At 42.3% G+C, this 17,626-nt stretch overlaps 1 protein-coding gene across 3 annotated transcripts in view; it reads right to left on the reverse strand.

Annotated features, from left to right (window-relative positions):
• LOC105450339 overlaps window positions 1-17,626 on the reverse strand; it is a 250,151-nt gene that overhangs the window by 99,734 nt on the left and 132,791 nt on the right. For 2 of the 3 annotated variants that reach the window (XR_974451.1, XR_974450.1), the window contains exons 4-5: window positions 7,506-7,581; window positions 7,194-7,306 (exon numbers count right to left, since the gene is read on the reverse strand). The exons of the other annotated variant lie outside the window; for it this stretch is intronic. The gene's annotated coding sequence lies outside the window, so the exon portion shown is untranslated. The remainder of the gene's footprint in view (window positions 1-7,193; window positions 7,307-7,505; window positions 7,582-17,626) is intronic. 3 annotated transcript variants of the gene reach the window in all.

The following is a 17,626-nucleotide window of genomic DNA, read 5'->3' on the forward strand; positions in this document are numbered from 1 at the left end:
TATATATATCTTGTAATATTAAATTGACTTAAACTGTAACATTATTATACAGAATACGGGCCAGTTGAGCTTGAATTTATAACATACATTTAATTGTACATTCAGTCCAAATTAAAATCAGATTACCAAATTAAATTCCCTTCTTTCTTGAATATATTATATTATGTAACGTAGGAAGAGATGGTATATTATTAATCAAGAGTTACTCTAGCCAGACTATATGTGCGCGAATTCTCAATTGTTAATTCAACTTCTTCCCGGAAGTCAACCCCTTTTTAGAAGCATAATTAAACGACCGCGTCATCCTATACGCCAATTACACGCATTATATCTTAACGTAAGAGACCATTATGTTATAGCTAGACGCGACGGGAAAAAAGGAAAAAGAGAGGAAAAAAGAATTAGGGTGAAATGCGAGAAACATCGACAGGCGTATAGCGACGTCAAATCGTTTCCCATCAGTGACGACTGCGTGCCCCATTAGATAACGAAGATCATGGGTCTCAACTAGAGCTTGGAGAAGAGTTAATGGCCATAACGAGACGTCCGGAACGAGAGAACTTGGGTGAAGGGGAAGAGGGAAAAAGTGTCCGAAGCCACCGGCTAATTAAGCGAAGCCGCCCCGTCCAGCGCACGGAAATTGCGGCTAATAATACCGCTGTTACTGCGCTGTTACGTTGTGGCCCGACCGACTGAATTCATAATGATTCCTCGATACGATTCGAAGACGCTCGGCCGCCACGAGATCGCTCACGAGATTTCTGCCACGACGAGAACGGGTAATCGATGTGAAATCGGTCGTACGCGTATCGGAAACGATCATCGTCATATTTATTTATCATTAGTGGTGGCATTTGCTCTGTCAATTATATTAAACAATACAGTTATTCCAATTGCGTATGTCGAATGTTTATTATGATAGATAGGCATATGAAAGCGAGTAAAGGCTGCATCAGACTGTGCATTGAAGATTGGAAACTGCGAATTGAAGATTAAAATTTAATCAATTAAAATGAAATGAATTAAAGTTGAAAAATTATCTGCATGGCCTAAATTCTAATTTTTAATTCGTAATCCTTAATCTGAAATTCAAAGCACTATATTTTTTCCTTGATAATTTTTATTTGTTTTTTGAAGCGAGCGATGAACGAATAGTTTTGAGCTAAGTTGTCGTCAAGCACATTGTAATTATACGTTATCTTAAATGTTTATTAAAACAAATCCTTGTAATGTTTTGGAACCTTCTCATCGCTCATCCGGTCAAACTACAAACGAGTCAAAAAAACTTTCTGATTATAAATGAGAACTCTCTCGGCGGTTTCATGCATTCGAAACTGCGACGCTGATTGCACGTTTATGCGAATAAACCGATCGTAACCGAAATGAGCTTGCAAATTATAATTTTACGTCAATTTACGAAGCGATGAGGGAGGCGACTTCTACGATCGAATGAAAGACGTGCAGTCAAAATATTATCGGCAGTACGATCGACAGCAGCCTCGCCAAAGCCGCCGCGTCTTCCCGCTCGATCTCGCGAATGTATTGCCTCGCTAACGCGACTACTAATTAATAACAGTAATGTCACGGACATTTAACATGCTTGTCAGCCTGCTCACAAATCGCAAAACGTGCTGCGAGATGCGGCGGCCCGATTCAATGCGCCGACCAGTCGCGATGTCGACGGGTCAGAGGTCGTAGAAAAAAATCTCTCGACAGCGTGTAAGGTAAATTGCAACGCCACGTAACACGGCAATAAACTGCCAATTTTTGAAGGATGTATAGGAATTTACGTGGAAACGTTTCGCGGCAGTCGTGAAATTTCGCGGAAAAAAACCCGGTGCAGATTGTGCGCGCGATAAGCGAAGAATTTAAGTCTCAGGTCGGACCGCGCGGGTCTCTCCCGTATACGGTTCTCCTTAAAAAGAGATTATAAAGCGATTTGTAACACATCGTCGCGTGGGATTGGGAGGGGGAATCTCTGGAGGTGGGTTTCGAGCGCGATGCGGAACGCGCTCGCGCTTTCTTCGCTCCGTTGATTTATTCGCGAGAGGTTGCATGAGCACTGCATCGTGCACTCGCCGCCTGACATCGACCTTCGATCCTCGATCGTTGATGGATCGAGGGCACCGGTATACCGTGACGTGCCACGGCACGTTCGCACAAAGTGGCGAAACACGGTCGGTGTATCGCATATATGTATTTTAAAGAGGAAAAAAAAACGTTGCGCACGTCAATCGTGTTGCTCCCATTATTCCCGCTTGCGTTCGCGGTATCTTCGCGGAGCATCGTGATCCGCGATTTTACTTTTGAGCAGCGATAGTAGCTATTATACCCGCGCGGAACACGGCACGCTCCTTTTACAAGGTGCGAGAGATACCGCGTAATTATGTAAAATACCGTAATCAGTTAAGGCGGCAGGTGATACCGGTTCTCGGAAATAGGTTTCCAATCTGCGCGCGACTGCATGTACACACCGCTTCTCCCTCTTTATGCGGAAATATCCGTCAATGTAATCCGGCCCCCTCAGAAAATGAATATTAACATCGCCATCGCGTATGCGGTGAATTATGCTTTCCGTTAAATTGAGAAGGTCTCTCTCTCTCTCTCTCTCTTGTAGAATCCCGTTTGGATTAATCATAAATGAATTTCCGCAGCTATGAATTCCTAAATGGATAATTTATTTATAAATGTTAAGCTACAATCCGTTCAGCAATTTAAACTTAAGTAATTTATATTAAAAGAAAATACAATTATTCAGGATCTATTTACATTCTACGTATCTCACGTTTTATCCACCTTGCGCTCTGATCTATCTCCTCGTGTTTTTATTACAGATAGATATCATGGTACAGCAATACTTTGCTGGTGCCTCACCTTTTGCGTGTACACCTTTTTCATTCATGCCCCTTGTAATTATCCGATTTATCATAAAGCAATCTTGTTACGTGCGCAATCAAGTTATTATTGTTATTATTACCGACATTTTTTCCAAGGGTAAACAAGCGAGCAGGGGATAAATGGAGGAAATGTGTTTTCTTTTGCAGCGCCCCCGTCTCTGCCACCGTTGGGCGAAACAGCGTGGGACAGAGATCACGATCGTGATCGGAGCCGGGAGAGGAACCGGGAGCGCGAGAGGGTGCGGGAGAGGAGCGGCGAGAACGAGAGGGAGCGTCAGCAGGAACGAGAGCCCGCGATCCGGGAGAGAGAGGCGCGGGAACGGGAAAGGGAGCGCGAACGGGACAGGCAGAGGGACAGAGAGAGGGACCGGGAGAGGGACGTGTCGGTCTGCATGATGGAGCCACCCGATTCCGTCTTCATCTCCCCTACCGCGGCCCTTCTCGCGTTGCAGAGGATAAAGGACGCTTCTCTGTAAGTATTATTATTCAACCTGTTGCGTCCCCTTCCCTCCTCCCACTTATAGACACACAGGCGTGTCCGCGTGTTGCGTAAAGACGACGAGGGAACGCCGAGCGGAGAGAATAGCGTTAAAGTTATAAAGGCTGGTGGATATCGGAGTGATTAAGACGAGCGCGTGGTAAAAGTTAATGATTAATTGATAATTGATATTGCCGCCGGCGTAACACGACGCATGCTAAACGAGCCTGCATTGTGGATGGAGTAATGGAAGAATAATTTAATGTCCCGCTAGTGTCTCTGGTAATTCTAATTGAAGAAATTTTCTCCCGTGAATCGTAGATCGTCTAACGGTTTAAATAAAAATTCGCACGTGTAGAGAATCTATACAGATAGGAAAAAATCAAAATTGATTGCCGACACGGAAAGAACGGTATTTTGTTGCACCGAAAGAACGATTTTGCTGGATACAGATTCGAACATAATTTTGTTGAACCATCAAAATAATTTTATTGATTGTTAGAAATTTTAACTGATTGTTAGAATATCAAAACGGCAATGCTCATTATATTTAAGTTTCTAACAAAATTATTTTGATGATCCAACAAAATTATTTTCAAATCTACATTCAGTAAATGTTTTAGATCTTCCAATAAATTATTTTCAAATGTATATCCAGCAACATTTTTAGACTTTTCAATAAAATTGTTCTTTCCGTGCAGAAATAAAAATCTAAAAATTTAGCTAGACACAGATCTGAAAATAATTCTGTTGAACCATCAAAATAATTATGTAGGACGTTTAAATATGATGAATAACGCTGCAAAAAATTTTTGACATAATATTAATCTGCTTGAGCGTCTTAAATAATTATCTTGACGGTCCAACATAATTATTTTCAGACCAGTATGCTTTTAAATTTTTTAATAATTCAGCAAAACCGTTTTTTCTTACATCACGTACATCATTCGGTGTAACATTTAAACTCTTCGGAATGAAGACGTACACAGAGTAAGCGCACGACAATGCAGAAACGTTGGGCGCAAACGTACGTGCGCGCAAACTTATTAACAGTATCGCCGCGAAATACAAAGACTGACTTTATTATCGCTTTACGATCGGCCGAAAGCAACAGGATATCGCCGAGTATTCCATTCACGGTGCCGATCCTTACGTATACCGGCCGTATTTCATCGAATGCATAAGCACGTCCAGGGTTAATAGAACGAGATCGTGCGCCCGCTGTAAATCTCGTTTAATTTGCTCTCGCCGCGCACCCGCGCGACTGTCGTTTCCATTGTGTGCAGAGCCCGGGCCTCACCCGCGATCCATCTGACGTTATATAGAAACCGTGTCCTGATACACACTGAGGAAACATAGTAATCTCGTGACACCCGGCGCACGCTAACAAACCTCATTTTACACGTCTCGTCACGATTTCTTTCGAGCACGCGCCTAAGTAATTTCGACTCGCTCCTTTCGCCCAATTAGCGTGACGCCGATCCATTATACGCTCTTTGCAAATCAGCGTATACACGGGTGCGCTGCGCACGAGCTCTGTTTGGCCCCCATATATATATACACCTTGAAACGAATCTTTCAATCGGCGATTTTAATCTGTTGGAGAAATCGATCGCTATCTAAAAGTATAAAAACGCGCGAGAATCATTTTAATCTTAAATTTATAAACTTTCAAGCATTTAGTGACCATCTGGCAATAATTATGTATAAGGCTCTTCTTAATTTGAATTTTACACGGAAAGAACGATTTTGCTGAAAGAAATCCCAAAATTTTACTAGATACAGTTCTGAAAACAATTTTGTTGGACCATCAAAATAATTTTTTTGGAAACTTAAGAATGATAGGCATTGCTGTAAAACGTCTTGACATTCTAGCAACCAGTTTGAATTTTCAGCAAAAATATTTTAATAGTTCAACAAAATTATTTTCAAATCTATATCCAGCAAAATTTTTAGACTTTTCAGTAAAACTCGTTCTTTCTGTATACTCACAACATGAGTTATCCTGACATTTGCATGTCAATACTTTGTGTGAAGAATTCGCTGCATAAAAAAAAATATATATATATTAAGTCATTTGATAAGTAATGTCACATTTTACAAATATATCCTTTGGTCACTCTCGTGTCACTCTATCTATTAAGTCATTTCAGGGAGAGAACAGTTTTGCTGAAATATTTGAAAATGTAGCTAAAACGTGATGATAACATGCAAAAAATTTTGACATTTTAGCAACCAGCTTGAACGTTCAGTATAATTATTTTGATGGTTCAACATAATTATTTTCACATCTGTACGTAGTTAAATTTTTAAGTACCAACTTCAGCAAAACCGCGCGCGGATTTATAACTATGTCTAACTAATTAGTGAAGTTTCGATTTTTTTTTTATGCTGCATTGACTTTTCCAACTTTAGTTATACAGTTTAACTTTCACGCGGGTAACATTACATAAACGTTTCCCGTCACATTTTGATAAATTGAGTTTTATCGATTTCTGTTTACAGCGGAAACCGTCTATAGACCACTGTGCAGCATGCCCGTCTTTCCTTGCTAGCTTTTCGTTTAAAATACATTGCAATGCATTTCTGCCACGTGGCTCGCGAACGTTGCGGTCTCGACGCTAACGCGAGGGTTAACGGACTGTGACGTGTACAGCAGGATCGTTGAGAAAAGTATGTTAGGAGGCAATATACAGTTTGTTAGTTTCATATTGAAGTACGTAGGGAATAATTAATTTTCCATGGCGTTTATGTGTCGACAGTGAGAGAAACACGAATGGACAAAGACACGCCGGGTACTTTCCGAGGGGCGGGGTTGAGGTAGGGACGCGGAGAGCCGGATTATCGCGACTGGAAACGGATTTATGTCAGTTCGCGCAACACGCCGTTCTAGTTTATAGCGCGAATGGAGGAGAGTCCCTCGCATAGCTCCGATGAAATATGGCACGGCTAAGAACGCGTCAGTGGTACCGCGACGTCTCGTTTTATCTTAGCCTATAGCTTAAAAACTCCTCGAATTCTCGATCGCGGCGCGAATCGCACGTTTGCAGATCGGTATCGCTCCGTAATTTATTGTCCCGATGAATTTATATAAAATATCGCCGTCAAGCAAAATGACGAAATTCGTGTCACAGCGAAGTCATTGTGTTGATAACAAAATTAAATTGATTACAAAATGAGCAGGGTGCACAAGAGACGTACAGAAAATTCGAACAAAATTTTATATAGTATACAGTCGAACCTTGATAACTTGAATCTCAAGGGAAGAGCTAAAATCTTCGAGTTATAGAGTTTTCGTTGTATCGAAATTTGAGTAAAAGAGGGTTAATATATGAAACTTTGATTTACGGAGACTTTTGTACGAGAGTTTATAATTTTCCGATTATAATGGCTTTTAAAGGAAAAAAAATCGATATTTGACAGTGAAGTATTTATTGCATACATATAGTAAATGTGATTATAAACACAAATACTACGCTGTTACTCATGATACACATAGCTTATACAACTTCGAATAGAAGCAGCAACAATAGAAGTTTGATTTATAGAGGTGAACTTCGACTAGAGGTTCTGGCTACTGTAAATTCGAGTTGCAGAGATAAAATAATACATCTAACAATAAATGTAATATCTGACAAATAATTCGAGTTAAGATAGGTTTTGTTTCGATTTATAGAGGTTTTCCGCAGCGGAGCAGAAGAGAATGAACTAAATTTTGATCTTATAGAGGTTCGAGTTATCGAAGTTCGACTGTATAAACGTACTGAAATAATCAAGAGCCGAATTTATTACGATCGTTCGGAAGCTTCGGTACTTACACGATTCCTTGAGATTATTTCTCGTCGATGTTTACCTCGTTTCTTTCTTCACAAATGATTTGAGGGTGATATTTTGCGCTACGCCAAATTAACCGATACTAATACGGCACGTCCTAAAAAAACACGAGCCTATCTATATTGTTGCCACGTACGAGTTTTGTGGAAAAACAAGTCCTGCCAGAATTCAGTGCGTCAAGTTGAGATTGATCGAGCCGGTCCGATACGCCTTTCTTGTTTCTATCGATCGGTCCCCGGTGTCGTTCGGTGCGATTGCGCGCTTTCGACGAACCGCTCGGTTTTTCGAGTACTTACCGAGAAAGGCACTCCAACTCGAAACGCGAAAACTTCGGAACACAAGTAACGGCCCGTCGGAAATTGGTACACTTATCTGGAATGAAAAAAGCAGTACGTTGTCTGAGAGAATAAGTTACACTGATTTGGTTTAAAGTAAGTGTAAAGAGAAAATTATGTTGATTTAGACTTCAACTGTAGAGTAAATAATTTCATGCTATGTGAGAATTATCAAATTTAAACAATTAATCTTAGGTGTTTTTTCTCATTATTTTTAAGTATTTCCTAATAAATTTTTATCTGTAATTACTTGGTGTAGATACCTCAGTTTTAAATGTTTCTCTTTAAATCGTCCTTTAGTTTTTAACGTTTTTAAATTTATCTTTACGAGGATGTTAGACAAATAAAGTTATAAAAAAAGTTATATTTTAATATGAAAATTAACACTATAATATTAAATAAGAATAAACTCGCAATTTTGCAAATATTAAAAATTAACTATTATATTAAATAGTTTGTTATATATTTTTTTAATAGTTCATATGTTATTAAATTACATTAAAGTACACAGCCGGTGGCTGTGTGCCTTAGAAAAAGCAGGAGTGAGAGATCATCTGTCGTGCAATCGAGTCTACACGTTGCTGCGCAAAACGATCGATGAAGACGTCGTCTCGTCCATATTGGAATTGATATTGGTAGCGACTGGCGCTGGAAAGGCGTATTTTTTTGTCACTCGTTTCCCCATCGTAATCAACGTCGTCGCGGATGTATAGTGTATATAGTTACGAGCACGTCGGGCGGCCAATCAGGCGCAAAAAAGCACGCGATCCCAGGACCGATCCTTTCATAATTCGCGGCGCGTTGCGTTACGCCGTTTTATGAATCGCGTTTGATTTCTTCTTGACGGGATATTATCTCGCATCTCCTCGGTCGTTTCATTTCGAACGCGACTTTACTCTGCCTTTAATACAATCAAAAACTGGTCATTGATTGTGAGTGAGTTCTTCGCTCGTACGAAGAGAAAGGCTAACACAAGACGGGCATAATTGTTGTTAAACATTGATAAATCCTCAGAAGATATATGGAAAATAAATTGTAATTGAATCGTTTAACTTGTTACAGCTTATTTTCATTATTATATGTACAATTTATTTTGTATTTCTCTCTCTCTCTCTCTCTCTCTCTCTCTCTCTCTCTCTCTCTCTCTCTCCCCTTAGACTCTATTTTCTGAGTCTGCAGATACTGAATTATTATACTTCAGTTACATAGATTTTGCAAGATTTATTTACAAAGGATTTGCATTTCAACTAAAATAAATTAAGAAAGAAAAGAATATATTATACGTTGTATATTTATATAAATATATAGTTAATGTAATTTTTTAAAGGTAATATTTGTATTTATTCACGAACGTAATATTTAATATTTTGTTATATCTAATTACAGCGTGTTCCACAAACGTCCGGCGCTAGCGGCGGGTATCGGTTTGGGCGGTAGAGGAAACGCCGGCGTTGGCGGAAACGGCGGCAATTTAGGTGTCGACGGCGAATGCGGCGACGCGCTGAAGAGACGCAAAGTTCACAGATGCGACGTCGCCGGTTGCGACAAAGTTTACACGAAGAGCTCGCACCTAAAGGCGCACAAGAGGACTCATACCGGTAAGTGGAGGTTAATTGCGAGAATTAATGGCGCTTTATCAATCGACAAGGTTAAAATAATAATTCGTGCAATTTTGCCAGAAATTAAATTATACACGTCTATATTTTCGCGTCGATAATATCTTTCAAAAATAATACGGCATATTTTTCGAACTATTTTGTATTTATTTCTATCGTCTCGAGCGTTAATTACTGCACGTTATGGAAGGTAAGAATTCTCTTTCGCGGACTCATAGACGAAAGATACCGCTACGTCGAGTACGTCAGTTGCAAATAAAAAAAAAAAGGTAAATTATCGTAGCATCGTCGTATCATAAATCTCTCCATTCGATTACACGGTTAAAAAGCTATAGACAACTATTGGAACTTCAGTTGGGAAAGCTAATCAAGATGAAATAAATCAATCGATTCAAAGAAACAAACGCGCTGCGTACCCGATGATCGCTACGCGCGATCGTGACTCACGTGCGTGCATACGTCAGCGATCGCCGGATTGTACGCTTCGTACTCTAACGTACTTTAACGTCGATACGTACCTTCTCTCTCATACGTGGTTTACGCTGGTTTACGCTATTGTTTCCAGCAATATTAACCGTCTGTGTAAAAGTAACAATAGCTTTATATATGCTTCAAATCAACGCACTTGTGACATTTGGGAGGAAAAAAGATAACGAGAAAGAATTTAATTGTGGAGACAACGCCTTGTTATTCCAGCGAAGCAGCGTGATGCTTTCGAAGTGAGCAGACGTGGAAATCTCGTCTTCTTCTGCTTGCTACAAGAGACTTCGCTATATACGTTCGCAGATTGGGAATCATTATCTTCCCATCTTCCCACGTTAAATCGGCGCGAAGCTCGCAACCTCACTACCAAATATCGTCATGAGTTATTCTGTGCCGATAATAGTGACGTTTAAGTTGATCGTAGCTGACGACTTGTCGCCCAGCTGTGTCAAGTACTCGACGGCAAATCATTAGTCAGCGGGCATTCCTTCAAGGTATCCACGAAGATCCGAGGCAACCGCGCTTCTCTCGAACGAGATGCTCGAATTGGACGCGGTATAACCATGCTCGCAGTAGCCGCATTGCGCTCGCCGTGAGACTTACGAGAGTTACCGGTGCTCGAGAAATCGCCGTCCGATTACGATAGAAAGGCAATTCTGAAAATCAACTCTTCGCGTGAATTTTATTCAACATCGAAAAGGAGAAATTCCCGATTTTTTTTTTTTTCGCTGCAGATGAATCGTCGATTCGATCGCGCGTTAATTCGCCGCGTTTCGCGTTACCTCTTGTATCAGGTAACGCTGTGACGCTCTTCTGCATATTGCAGGATACAACAGATAAGAGCGCACACATCGGCGCGGCGGCGTGGCGCCGCCGTGCTATCCTCCGCCAGGACTTTTCGCGCGCGTGATCCGCGGCCCGGCGGGGTCAGGGGTCGCCGGCATTCGCACGCTAGAGGATTCACGACTGTGGAGCCTCGCGGAAATTCGATACCGTTCCGCGACGTCGCCGAGGAGGTTGCCTCTGTCCAGCGCGAGGGGAAAAGAGGGGCCGAGGGGGGGGGGGAGGGGGGGGAGTAAGAAAAAAAGATTCGCAACTTTTATCCGCTCTCGCGGTGTACGGGCGCCCTCGCGTATACATACAACTCCGGCCATTTATTACCGCGTCACGAGAGAAGAACTTGGCGAGGAGGTCGCGCCGTTCCGCGCGATTCCGTTCTGTTCCGTTCCTGATCGTGTGCATATATATACACAACGTGGCGCGGCGGCGGCGGCGGTGGTTGCTTCAGGAATTTCCGGTGGATAGGTACCTTCGTGAAGGCATCGCCGCCGTCTGGCGAGGGGGCACAGGCGGCGAGGAGAGAGGGCGTGGTCGTGAGAACCAGGATCTTTTGTCTGGTCCATGGTTCAAGCGAGACGCGGCGCGATCGCGGTGCTCAACCCGGAGACGCTCGCTTATGGGAACCCCCCTTCCCCCCCCCCGGAGACTTTCGGTTTCTATTATCGGGTCAGAATTGCCGTAACTTTATACGTATCTTTGAGAAATTTGGAAATAGGACAAACGAATGTTGATTTTTTTTTTTAATCGAAGATGTAATCCTGTACAAAATTGTGACATTTTATTATCACAACATGTTATCTCTTTGACTAAAAATGTTTAATAGCTTATCACAGAAATTGCAGTAGTTATAAATTCCATTTTTAAAATTATTATCTTACATTATCTATTCTGTTTTATTTCTCGAGACGAGGTGAAAATTGATCACCAATCAATTTAGCACTATACATGTGCCGGAGAATCAAGGGAGGCTGAAATCATTTTTTCATCCTTCCGCACGAAAATTCCGCGTGCCATCTCGCCGCTCTAGTTTCACCCCGCTCTGCTACTCTGATTCCGCGGAGAGAAACTCACTTCGCAAAGACCATCGGAACATGCTTTGCGCATTAGGATGCCATTACGGTGAACGGTTTTATGAAATCCCCGGTGCGCGGCCGGTAAACAAAAAGGCCATTACTTGACATACAACCCGAACCCCCAGTTGTGTACATATCGTGCTCACCTCGCAACGACTGATAATTGTTTCGACGATTGGCGCGCAACGCCCGTTCGTAGCGGCGAATCGCGCCGTCTATCCGTCATTCTAACACCGCGGCACATCGCGCGGCCGTTCGTATCCTTACCGAGGTGGAGGGTACCGCCTGCATGGATGTGGGAAATGCCAATTCTCTGATTACCGTCATTTCTGCCATTCCGCGGCATAACTCGTTCGCAAATCGCACGATCATGACTGTCGTTGCGAAGCAACGGCTGGAGCGATCGTAAAATTGTCCAAGTTTCTCGAGAAATAATGAGCCTAGTTCTCAAAGATTCGTGATTTCAGAGGACGACTTTGCGCGCAATAAACATTGCGAATTGCCTGATTTCGCGAATATATTTTTTATTGCCACCTCTTTGTCAATGCAAAATGTTCATTTGATTTGAAACACACAATAATTACACGGAAAGAACGATTTTGTTGAAAGGTTTTAAAAATTTTGCTAAAAACAGATCTGAAAATAATTTTTTGTTCAAATTATCAAAATAATTTGTTGGAATGTTAAAACTGATAAGCATTGCTGTAAAACGTTTTGATATTCTAGCAATCACTTTGACTTTTGCAAAAAATTATTTTGATTTTTGAACAAAAATTATTTTCAGATCTGAATTCAGCAAAATTGTTCTTTCCGTGTAATAATAAGTATTAAAATAAGTAATTTTAAATTATGACATATACAACTTTTTCGGGATAATGGCGGGATCGAAGGGCAAAGGGCTATCAGCAATATTAATTGCCTCAGCGGAGGAGTCGTATAACTGAACGTTGTTCATATTATGCGCCTCATTGACGGCGTAACGGAATAATAAGAGCCTAATATTACTTTTAATATCGACGAATAGCAGCGTAGCCCCCTGACGCACGCTGTTGCGTGTAACGAGAGTTGCATTACAGGTAGAGAATCATAGCTCATTATGTGCGCACGGTAAATCGCCCTTGCACGATTATATGGTGAGAGATGTTTCCTACGCCCATTAGCGTACACATAAAATTCCTTATCTACTTGTGAGAAATCGCATAGCAACATGTGTATCTACCGGGTATCTCTAATTATCGCATTTCCCTCGGCTGAGGATGATTCCGCGTGAGTTAAGAAATGCCGCTTCTTTTTAAATGCATCGTTATCTTCTACGCCTGAGTTTTTCCGCGAGTCGACGATTTTGATTGACTCGCGGTGGAACTTTTAACGAGGCATAATTAAATGGGAGCGATATAAATTTAATTTAAGTTTATTTACAATTAACTTTATATATATATAAGCTGTTACCGCAAGCGTGGGAAACGCTTGAACAACACACGCTTAAATTCTGCATTCAGGGAGATTTTAATAACGCATTTTCTTGCCTAGTATTTTCTAAACTTCAACTTAAATAATAAATTATAACAGAAGTAAATTTTATTCGGCTTCTTACGATCGTAGATATTATATTACATTAGTAGGCTACATTATTTATCATTATTTATTGCATACCAACTGCTTGTCACAGTTAGGTACGTTGTAAAAAATATCATCAAAATGCTGTGTCAAGACACATTATTATTATTCCTCTGTTAATTTTATTTAAGAACTGCCCAGTTCATAATTGTTGTTATAGCACAAGCGAGTGTACGCAAAATTATTTGTAACGCGCTGGCAACAATTAAAGGATTTGATTGATCGGGGAGGATAAAGGATCGAAGCTGAGAATCACTGTGCGTAAACTATCGGAATATAGGCTCGGTGTCAGCCGACTGGCGTGACCCTTGATAGACAGGAGGAGGTTTGGTGAGACCTCGTGTATTAATTAAGGCGAATTAGCCTTGGCGTAAGCCGGACAACGTCGGCCGATCGGTTCCGTGTATCGAAGGATACGCCGATGATCGCAGGCAGTCCGCTCTGTGGATTTCTTCTACGGAGTGGAGTAGTGCCTCTCGAGTACCCTGTTATTAACAATGCACGTATGCACTAATGCCGAAGGCTGCGATTACCTCCGCTGGGTTAACGATTTCCTGACGAGCATGCTCCTCCACATTGTTCTCTCTCGTTGGTCGCTGCAAATCGTCCCGCTGCTCTCTTTTCTGCAAATAATTTCCCATAATCTTAAGCCGCGGCTAACGTGCAGTCGGGCTCACTTTCATGTTCGACACTTGGGCTTGATTCGTGGTCGAATTTAGAGAGAAGGATGATTGATTTCATGACCTACGTTAAATATCAAATGTCGTATCAATTAACGTGGCTGATCGTGGCTTTTAGGCTCTTTACATGATTTCATGACTGGAAAGTTCGAGATATGAACAAAGTAAATCCACATACAACTTTGCAATTATAAACTTCAGTTTCAGACAGGAAGCAAAAGCGAGAAAATGAGATTTTATTTAAAATAAAAAATCTAATAGATATAAATGAACTTATGTATAATAATTCTACCTTCAATTGTAATTGCAGTTGTAACTTCTTTTTTGTGTTTTCAATAATTGCTATCTACTTCAGAAAAAAGAACATCTATTTTTGTGATGTTAAAAGTAAAGGATTCGCGTTCCTTCGTCGAGGAGTGAAGCAAATTCAATTGTGTGCCTAAAAGCGGGATGAATTATTCGAGGCGTATGTAATTTCAAGGTGCGTAGGAGACGCTCAGGCGTCTCATTACCAGCCTCGAACTCGACATCACGTGAACGTTGCATCCACGAAACGACACGCTTCACCTTTTTTTTTCTCCTCTTCCTAGCGTTCTAGCCGAGAGAGCTGTTAGTTCGCTCCTCATTACCAGCACGCATCGTACGTGTCGCTCAACCGTGCGTCCTAGCAACTTTCTCACATGCTGCAGTGATGTGATAATTATATGCCTCGTGCGGCAAATGTCTCGAAGCGCACGGCTTCGTTAACCGACGGTTAACGGCGGATCCGCGAAACGTATTGTATGTACAAGCTGCTCCTAATTTACATGCATGTTCAACGATGTCGTAACACGGTGCGGCGAATATTGTACATGTAATACGACATAAATAGCTCAATTTTCTTCACGTACAGGAGATTAACGCGATTCACATATCTATAAAACATTGGAAATATGTTTGCGTTATTGCGTAGCTCGATACTCCGGGTATCTTGTTTGTATATGTACATATCAATATCTTGTTTGTATATGTACATCACGTTGCGGTGTGATACAATTGCTATCTTGAAAGTTACGCTCTGCGTGACTCCTCCGACAGTCTTGTCTCGAGACGAATGAACTCTCTCTCTCTCTCCCTCGTCTCTGTATCCCGAAGTATCTAACAAAGGACGCGGCGTGTTATTATATGCGACAATTAAACAATGTCTCCGCCTGTTTTTCCTCAGTACGCGTGACAAATGAATCGTAATGCATTTGCATTTTATTAAAAAAATATATATACCTATATATATATGTATTGCGGCGAGATTAATGGGCGTATCACCTCATTAGGCACGCTACGAGATGTAAGAATACGAGATGCAAAAGAGCTCGAGGATATAATATGTATCTGTATGAAACGAGATGAGAGTAAAGTGTGGAGCGCAACGCGAGTGCGAGTGATTTTCGCGTACGAGAGCCCGTATTCCATAAATTGTATCTTTTTCTTTTTTTCGTTTTTTTTTTTTTCGACCTATCCTCCCCTCGATCTTCGCCGTGCGCACGGATGCACACGCGCCGTGAGAGCGCGGCGCCGGCAAACGGTCGGCTAATCCCGCGATTAAATAACGCTGCCGAAGAAGAAAGGAAGGACGAATGCGGAGTAAACGCGACGTTAATCTACGGCGCAATAAACGCGCAACGGAAAAGGAAAAATGCGATCGAAATGCATTAATAACGGGAGAACTAATGCGACCCTCCGTCCATATTTTGCCCATCGGCCGATATTACGTGCGCGCGGCTCGTAAATGGACTAATTACTCACGATTGCGTAACGAGACCGGCGTGAGGCGCGCGGGCACCTTCCTTCACAACGTCATTAGTCGTTTCGCGTATCCCCGGCGCGCGTTGCGCAATAATATTCGCCCGATGGGCGTCGAGACGTTTAAAACGGCCGATTTAGATCTACCACAGAGAGATAGAGAGAGAGAGAGAGAGAGAGAGAGAGAGAGAGAGAGAGAGAAAAGCTGCCTTCGATCATCCGCGCCCCGCTAAAGCTCGATCCTTTCCAATCGGCACGGATCGAGAGATCGGGGGAAAACCGCGCTCGCCGTTCCCCTGAGTCGCGCGTCTCTAATTACCCCGACTTCCATCAGGCCTGCCTCGTTAATTACCAGTTCGGTAATTAGACCCGCGGTGCCGTCGAAAAGGTGACGCTAATATTCCGGAATGACTGGTTTTCTTTCTAGCGTCTAGCCGCGGGTAACATATGGGTTGCTACGGACAATGCGAGCAGCGCAGAGTCGCTGTAAACGACGGCGATCCATTTTCCGCGAGATATACGCGCGAGTGCGTATATCTCGCTCTATTATTTCAGAGTGCAGAGTGTCGAGACAATGGGATAAATCGCGGCGAAAGATAGAACGTTTCGCTTTTTCACAGAGAAGAAATGGGCTTATCTTGTCACTTGCGAATCGGACCGCTTTATCTACGCGCGAAGTCGCCGCGGGGTAACTCCGAAAGCGCGCGATTCCTCGTTAAAACGATCTCACGGGCGATCTCCCCTCCCCCCCCCCTTCTCCTAATGCATGTGCACCGCGCGATAATTAAAACGTCCGATTTATAAAGATTAATCGTCCCTAATGCGTAATAATAAATGCGCGTTAACTCTGCCTCATTTCTACGTCGAGGATGAGGAGCGAGCCGCGACTCTTGGCGCGGCTCACACCCCACGACGCGATAATTGTTCCGGCCGTGCCTTAACATCGGCGATTTGCAAGGGCAAATACGAAATTAAGGGTTAAGCATCGATCCCACTTCCCTCCTCGCCCGGCCGGATCCTCTCTCGGTAATAACACTCCTCGTCTTGACCCACACTGTGACTTACGACCTGCGACCATGCAGCCGAGGCGCTGCTCCTCGCTGGGGAATCCCGCGCGGAGATTCGCAGACGGACGCGCAGATATATCGATCAAACCGCGACGGTTTCCAGCGAGATCGGACCTGGAGAGAGAGAGAAAGAGAAAGAGACGTGGGTCACGTCGTCGCCTCCGTCGCTCAACCTGGCCGGGCCATTACCCCGAGTTCAACCGGCCGTAGATTTAATGAGATCGCGGACCGGCCACCTGATCGTAACGTTCGATTCGCCAGTCCGTCTTCGTCTCGCGCTGCACGAAGCGGCGGATGAACTTGACGGCGATTACGTCACCGCGCCGTACCGACCAAGCCGTATCTGTAATGCATCTGGAGCAATTCCTCACTCCGTCGTTCGACTTCGTTCCTTTCTGTGCGATCACACGGTGCACATAATCGTTTTCTTTTCACAGCACAGTGTAGCGTAAATTGTAGGATCGAAATAACTTTAACAATTAACAAATCATGCTTTCAGAATAGACAGATCTGAAAAAAATTATTTCGTTAAAAAAAAAATGCGCGTTAAGCGATCGTCTGTCACTTAACAATTGAGTTTTGCCGAAATTTAAATTATTGCTCGATAAACGCTCTACTTTATACATTCAAAGTTATTTTGATATATCCAAAAAATTTATATTAAATTTTACGCACGCAGTTGAACTATTATATTATGCGATTTTGTTACACCGCGCGTACATGCGGTGCTTCATTAGCGTCTAACCGTTTACATGCACATCGAATTGACACAGTCATTTAGTTTTTGTGAAATCTCGAAGTTGCCCTGATTTTTGTCATATATTGCACACGGTTAAAATAAAATAAATCAGTATAAGGTCGTAAGTCCTTCGCGAATCTTTAATTATTATTTTCTTATTAATATGACTATTATAGACATAGAATCAG

The sequence above is a fragment of the Wasmannia auropunctata genome, unplaced genomic scaffold (genome assembly GCF_000956235.1).
Source record: "Wasmannia auropunctata unplaced genomic scaffold, wasmannia.A_1.0 LD336063.1, whole genome shotgun sequence".
Lineage (NCBI taxonomy): Eukaryota > Metazoa > Arthropoda > Insecta > Hymenoptera > Formicidae > Wasmannia > Wasmannia auropunctata.